Below are 8,277 nucleotides of genomic sequence, written 5' to 3'. Positions count from 1 at the left end.
AGTCCAGCCAAGCAATGAACTCCAGATTTAGTGAGAGACCTAGTCTCAGAAAACAAAGCTGAAGCTAGGCAGTGTTGTGCTCACTTTTAATCCTAGCACTTAGGAGGCAGAGGCGCATGGATCTCTGAGTTCAAGGCCAATCTAGTCTCGGGACAAAGCGAGTTTCAGGACAGCCAGGGCTACACAGGGAAATTCTGTGTCCTCCCTGCCCTGACAAATAAACAAACAAACTGACAGACAAACCAACCAACAATGTTGAGAATGACAAAGGAGGGTCTGATATTAACCTCTGGCCTCCATGAACACACATGTGTGCTTACAGACGTGTACTGGAATACGTAGCACACACACAAAACAAAGCAAAGGAGAAACAGAAAAAAAAAAAACCAACCCAAATACCCACCCATGCCATATATGGGATGTAGAGCTCCACAAGAAGAAAGAGGATTTATATGAAAGAGATAATTCGATGTGTATAACAATTATAGGGGGGAATGAGTGGAAACTTTGACTTTTCACCTTAGAAACCAGAACTATCTGGATAGAACAAAGCAAGGCCCGGATACCATTGGCGGGAGTCACTGGTTAAAGCCAGGCTGGTTTGCTCAAACAATGAGTCAAACACAGCTGTGCTTCTAACAGTCCGTTCAGATCAGGGCAAGACTCGTTATCTAGGCTGTAGATAAAACTGAACTAAAAATTAGGAGATCTTTCCCAAATCATATCCCTGAGCCAGAGCGGGATGTGTTCTAGCTGAATCCTGAATCCGTGCTTTTTCTCTGGAATGGACAGACAGAATTATGGGGGAGATCTTATTTTAGTGAAAAAGACACCAGGATGTTTGCTATGGAGTGCAGCGCTGTTTCTTCCGCACGTGCTCCTCTCATGGGATGCACAATGCCTTTCGTCACTGAAGGTTTCCTCACTGAAGGTTTTTAGCAACGGAGGGAAGAATTGAAGGAGACATGTTTTGCAAAGGGAGCCCAGTGTACACTTTTCAAATTGTATCTGGGGTCACAGTAAATACTGGAAGGTGCTGGAAAGCTAACTCTTTATGGTGACGTGCGGCATGTCCAAGAACATACAAAACACTGGTATCGCCGTTCTCCAAACCTCTGCTTGCACCCTACCACTCCCCTCCTGTGCCGTAAAAACAGGCATCCCAACTATAGTCGTGTTTCTCGTCGCTTTCCAGCGTTAAGCTCTGGTTAGTGCCCTAAGAGGGGCCAAGGCTCTTGGCTCTCATGCAGAGCAGCATGTTACACACTGCCTTAAAGTTTGGATTTTTCATGTTACCCTGAGGAAAGAGACTCAGAATGGAAAATATTGCTGAAGTTTCCCACCCTTGAGCAGCTGCCCACGAAATCTCTAAAATGTGTCCTGAGCGCCCTCTTCTGGCTGGAGGGAAGCATAGCTTAAGGAACGGTGAGCATCTCTCTGTTTAGCTGTTTGCTTGTTCTTTGACCAATCTGAATAGAAAGGAAAAATTTTGAAGTGACGGAAAGAGAGAAACAGCGAGGCCTAAGAAGAATTCTCACTTGTGGCTGTGCAATGCAAGCATAAAACCCGCCTAACGGGTTCCATGAGAAAGTATTCTCTTGTTGGCCTGTCTTGTTTGGGGACATTTCATCAGTAGGCTTGATCATTTGACCACAGTTACTGTAAGGGACTAGAATTCATTTAAATTCTAGGTAGAATTGGCCAGGCATCATACATTGTAAAAACAAAGCCCAATGGAAATTCTAAAAACAAAGCCCAATGGAAGCTGAGGAGGCAGCGTCTCCTTTTAAAGAATCCACTCATTCGCTTGGTAGGTCAGGGACCGTGAAAGTACTTCAAGGAAGGATGAAGAGCTTAAAGGGTTGGGGAATGAGAACAGAGGGAGACAGAGATCCAGTGAAAGGTCTTCTCTTTCCCTGAAAAACACTCTTCCGTTCCTTCATCAGATTCATGGTTTGTGACGATTAGAAAATCTGTCTGCTTAGCTCCTTGCCCCTGGTTCAGAACTGTCACCTTTCGAAGGCTCTGGGTACCACAGCTGGCTGACTCTGTTGCAGCACTTCATGAGACTGGCGTGGCTATATTCCTAGTTGCATTACTGTCTTAATTAAGGTTTCCATAGCGATGATAAAATGTCATCCATAACCAAAAGCAACTTGGAGAGAAAAGGGTTTATTTCATCTCACGCTTCCACACCACCGTCTATCATCAAAGGAAGTCAGTCAGGGCAGGGACTGAACTGAAGAAGCCACAGAGGAGTGTTGCTTACTGGCTGGCTCCTCATAGCTTGCTCAGTCTGCTTTCTTGTGTAACTCAGGACCATTTACCCAAGGCTGGCACCACTCATAGTAGACTGGGCTTTCCCACATCAATTACTCACCAAGAACCTGTCCCATAATTACTTTACACAGCTCTCCTGGCTGCTATGAGACTTGAATCCACATTTTGGTCAAACAATGGCCATGAAAGAATATCCTTCTTATTGTGAGGATTAAATTTGATGTATGCAGAATTCGTCAATTAATAACTAGCACATAAGGTCTGCTCCGTGAATGTTCTCTGCTCATGTTATTCTGCAGTCGAAGGAGGGGGATCACTCATTTGTTCAAAGTTCTGTTCAGAAAAAAGAAATGCAGAATTGCTTTTGACAGTCAACATGTTTAACAGCCATTAGAAGTATTGTGATTTAAAAACATATTCTGATCTTCCTAATTCTTCCCAGGACTCACACAACAAATGAATGCAGATTTGTTTGGTAAAACAGGTTAGATTCTTTTTTAGGTTTCATTATTTTTTTTCATGTAACTAATCCATAGTATGATGGTTCAACATGTATATATATGGTGTGATAATTGCAGAGGGAGAATAAACCCATGTATAAAACAACGCATCTTTCCCTATTTTGAAATACACTATTTATTATTGTTGATTGCAATCTCCCACCGGGCATGGGAATATCAGAACTTTAACCCTGACCAGCTTTATACCCACCTTCTCCCAAACTCCCTCTGCCTTCCCTGCCTCTGGTAAGCTCTATTCTGCCTTCTGAAGTAAATTCTTTATTTCAATGCCTCCAGATCAAGTCTCTAACAGACAGCTTGAAATGTCAGAACTGATTTGAATTTTATAGGTTAATGGGAAATGTTGAGGAAGGCATAATAAAACCTCCTATGATGGATATGGGAGGCAAGCTTCATTATTCACACTGAAGGAAAAACACGAATTCAAAGTAGTCCAGCAATAATTAATACCCCGGCAGTTTCCCTCACTTCAGAAGGCCATTCTGCCTTTGCTTCCTTTCATCCAGCATCAATCCAGGGGTTCTGACTACCAAAGACTGTGCACTTGATTATGTCACATGTGAGATGAGCAGAAATTGAAAAGTAAGAGGGACTTCAGGCCTTTCATTTTAGAAAAGGGGCTGCTGTCAGCTCTAGAGCTGTTGTATTAGAATGTCAGTTCACAGAACACTGTGGATGTCACTCAGGGGATTATGGGAGTCAGACGGTGGCCCTTAGGACAAAACACAATGCCTTAGCCTGAGCTGGGTGGTTAGCCTCCACTAACAACTGCAGCCTGCGTCCTACAGATGTCACCCCTTATCCTCCATGCACCAGTTGAGCAAAATAAGCTGCCTCTCTGAATACAATCTCTTCTGTCAAACCTCTACAAGAGGACGTCACCCCCATATCTGCTCCCCTTTTCTTGACTGGCTCTTGACAGATCTCTCATCTGTCATTCCTACCAAGAAGCATTGTGATCCACTTCCTCTTCGGACTGCACTAGACTCTCCAAGATTAACCAGCTCCGTGCTATTGCATGTTTACATTTATGCTGCTCTCTTCAAGGAAAGCTGCTTCTGGGTTATTTTCTTCACCATTATACTGCACCTTTTGGTCAGTGCCTGACCTACATTGGTTGTCATTAGTTATTCTTGGTGATTAAGACTTCATCAGTTTCCCTGGAAATCATCCAGAACTTCCGGTTCCAAGTTAGTACTGCACCTTCCCGGTAAAGTCTTCCTTTGGGAGTTATCTTAAAGAATGTCAAAGTTCTGAAGCTTGTCAAGTCCCTTAACAAAACAGAACTCTTCACTTTTTAATTTTCACCCTAATGTATTACTTCTGGAGAGAGTAGAAACTAAGCTGTCATCCAAGAATGCCAAGGACTGATGGCCACCGCTAGAAGCTATAGAGATGCCAGGAAGGCTGCTGTGGGTCTCAGAGGGCTCCTCTGAGCCTTGATTTCCAATTTCCACCCCACAGAACTGTGTTTGTAGTAATCTGTTCCTATAGAACTGCCATGTTGCTCAAAATCTAATCCTGTTCGCCTTCCAAACCTCCTCCACCCACAGAGCAGGAAGTACTTTCTTCATCCTTGATCTTAATCTTGATTCCGTTCTTATTCTCGTGATGTGCAACCAATCCATTGATATATTTCTCCCTCTCTGTCTCTCTGTCTCTCTCTCACACACACACACTCACACACATACACACACACACACACACACACACACACACACACACACACAAACATATTGGAGATTGAATACAAGACATCATCACACACTAGGCAGTCATTCTGCCCCTGCACCACTGAGTAGATTTTATTAATTATCCAGAAGTCAGACCACATCATTCCTCAAATGGCTTCCCTGCCAACACAGAAAGAGTCCTTGATTTCAAGGAGAATTTCTTTCTAAGAGCTGCACCCCCACACTGGTTTTACCTTAGCTCATCAATGCTTCCACTCCTGATGCACTGGAAACAACACCCTCTCTTGCTGAAGTTTGGTCACACCAGGTAGTTGCTCAACATCCTTCGTAAGATGCCCTCTATGCATAAATGACCTTTACTCCAGACCAGGCTATGACCCTCTCTTTCAGGTACACGGTTCCTCTTACTTATTGTTCACTAGACTTTCTTCCCACCAGAGGTTAGTAAAAACTCCTACACTCTTTACTTATTTTGATTTTTGTCCTTTGCACTCATGAACATTTACCTCTTGATATGCAATAGCCATCTCTCAGGATCGATGGAAAATGGCCCCTGGACATTCTGTGGAAACAAATCTTCATATGCTTAAGTCTTGAATATTAAATGATGGTATTTGCATATAACCTATACAATCTTCCCGTACACCATAAATCATCTCAACATTACTTATGCATTAAATGCTATGTGAATAGTTGCTATGCCATATGGTATAAAGAATAATAGCAAGCAAAAGTTTGCACATGTTTAATTCAGACTTAATTGATTTCCTTATTATTTTCTATCCATGGTCAGTCAAACCTGAAGATATACAGGGTCTCAATCTACAGAAGGACTACTGTGTGTTTGCATGTATTTGGTGCCTTGTTGCTCTTAAATGGAAGCCCCATGAGAATAGGCTCATCATTTTCTTTACATCCAGAACACATAGGGCACATATAAGGGTTCAATAAATATTTGTTGAATGAATGTATGAATGGGAGATCTAAGTATTCTGAAGTTTTCATTGCAAATAAATGTGAAAAATATAGTTCCAAATAAATGTCTAAAATTCTGCAATTTTAAAATAGCAAGTATACTCAATACTCCAGTAACTAATTTTCACTCCCAATAATCTTGAGTTGAACTTCTTTAGCAATTTAATACCTATTTACCTGAAATGAACAAGAGATTAAAAAGTAGAAGAGTCAGAAGCAGTAAGAGGACTTGTAGATATTTAAGGCTTCAGTGTTCACTATTGTGGTTCCTTGAATGAAAATGACCCCATAGGCTCATAGGGAGTGGCACTATTAAGGGGTGTGGCTTTGTTGAAGTAGGTGTGGCCTTCTTGGAGGAAGTGTGCCACTGGAGTGAGCTTTGAGGTTTCAAGTGCTCAAACCAGGCCCAGTGTCACTCTTTCTTCCTCCTGACTGTGGATCCAGATGTAGAATACTCAGCTGCCTCTCCAGCACCATGTCAGCCTACATGCTACCATGTTTCCCAGCATGATGACAATGAACACTATAAGTAAACAGGTCTAAGTGAAGATCACACGCTAGTTTGAGCCATCCATGCTAATTTTTGAAGAAGAAGAAGAAAGAAGAAGAAGAAGAAGAAGAAGAAGAAGAAGAAGAAGAAGAAGAAGAAGAAGAAGAAGAAGAAGAAGAAGAAGAAGAAGAAGAAGAAGAAGAAGAAGAAGAAGAAGGAAAAAGAAGGAAGAAGAAGAAGAAAGAAGAAGAAAGAAGAAGAATAAGCTATAATTTGTCAACGAGAATCTGGTAGATTTACATGATGCTCTAGACTAGTGCTTCTCAGGTTCTCACCATGGGAGTTGCCACCCCACTGAGGGTTGCATATCAGATATTTAAATTACAATTCCTAACAATAACAAATTACAGTTATGAAATATCAGCAAAATAATTTTAGTGTTGGAGGTTACCACATTAGGAACTGTATTAAAGGGTCGCAACATTAGGAGGGTTGAGAACTGCTCTAGATGAAATGGTGTTTCTTTGGTTAATGGTAAAAACACTTAATTGTATTATTAATGAGATGAGATAAAATTTAAAATCTCAAATACCTTATTGGATAAATATAACCATTGTAACAGATAATAGTGACATGGGAGGGAGAAGTCCTACAAGTGTCGTGATCCAGACCTTGGAAGGTATCGGGGGAAGGATGCTCTGAGTGACAATCCAAAGCTGGTGATCAGTTTAATTGATGTCCCAGAGAAGGCTAATGGGAAATGGAGGATTAACAGGGAAAACCAAATGTGTTTTATAAAGAAGATCCTGGCTTTTGGAGGAAAAAAATTCAACACAATTAAGAAAGAAATCCATGATCCTACAAATTTATTGATGTTTAAAATGGTATGTACTACTAAAGCAAGTACGTAACCTTGAACTCAATGCCCTGGTAGAGCCTGAGACATAGGATGGGGCATTTGAATGATGGGGCTCAAAGGCTATCACAAACTATAATTCTGTTTACCCTCCAACTGTTTTGTAGAATGTCCAAAATCCTTACTCTATAAAAACCAACACTACCAGTTAAACTAGAAAACTCATCTGTAATATAGAAGATTCCAATATAATGATTTTCCTTTAAAAAGGTAGCAATCCATTCTACTGTTGTCAAATGATATCTCATTGTGGCTTTGGTTTATTCACTGATGGCTATAAGTTCTGAAACTAGTCATGTGACTTGCTGACTGGCATTTGACTATTTTAAATCGGGCTGTGTACTTGAGTTATAAAAATGCTTCATATATTCTGTATACTATACCTTTAAGAGATGATTTTCCCCCATTCTGTGTCTTTTCACATTTTTATAGTGCTCTCTGATATACAATTGTGGTTTTGTTTGTTTTAATCTCAAAACCCATTTTATACTTTTCTTTTTCTGTTGCTTTTGATGTCCTTTCAGTTTTACATAGGAGACGGGAGAATCTAAGTCATTTGCAATGCCACAAGTACTTAATTTTCTTTTCCCCCCTTATATTATATCTTCTGCACCATTTTTGGAAGAAAAATAGCCCGAAGTGAGAATATATAATTCATAACATAGTAGGCTTCTAAAATGATATTACTTGTATCAAACTCAACTCAACATCAAACCCATGTTTCTTATTTAAGACAAAATAATCTTAGAGAGGATATGATTATGTGTTTAAACATGAAATATTATTTTACTAAATCCTTTTTGGGGGAAGGAAGTAAAAATATGGAATAATGGAGGCATATAGAGAAATCAAGAGCTTGGGCTTTCAAGACAGACTGCAAGGCTCTGAAGCCGCATTGTCTCATGGTAAGTGGAGGACCCTGGCCTGTTCTTCTAAGCATTTTAGTCCTCTAATATTTAAAATAAGAGTATCCAGGCCATCTGGTAGTTATTATGAGGATTAGGTGAGAGAATATTTTTATTTATTTATTTATTTATTTATTTATTTATTTATTTTGGTTTTTCGAGACAGGGTTTCTCTGTAGCTTTGAAGCCTATCCTGGAACTAACTCTTGTAGACCAGGCTGGTCTCGAACTCACAGAGATCCGCCTGCCTCTGCCTCCCGAGTGCTAAAACACCCCCGACATAGACACACAGGCCAGGTGCCTTCTAAGAAAAGCACAAACCCTTCTCATGTCCAGTTCCCTCTAGTGCTACCTCGCCAGGTTTTAGCTCCTCATCTTCACCCCAGAGAAAGATTTAGTAAAATTTCCCGAGAGAATCCCTTTCACCCTTAACCACCTGCTGGAACACAGATCATTCATGAGTCTGGAACTTCAATCTAGTTTCTACCAAACAGTT

This window comes from Arvicola amphibius, chromosome 9 (genome assembly GCF_903992535.2).
Source record: "Arvicola amphibius chromosome 9, mArvAmp1.2, whole genome shotgun sequence".
NCBI lineage: Eukaryota > Metazoa > Chordata > Mammalia > Rodentia > Cricetidae > Arvicola > Arvicola amphibius.
Note: the sequence above shows the minus strand (reverse complement) of the source record.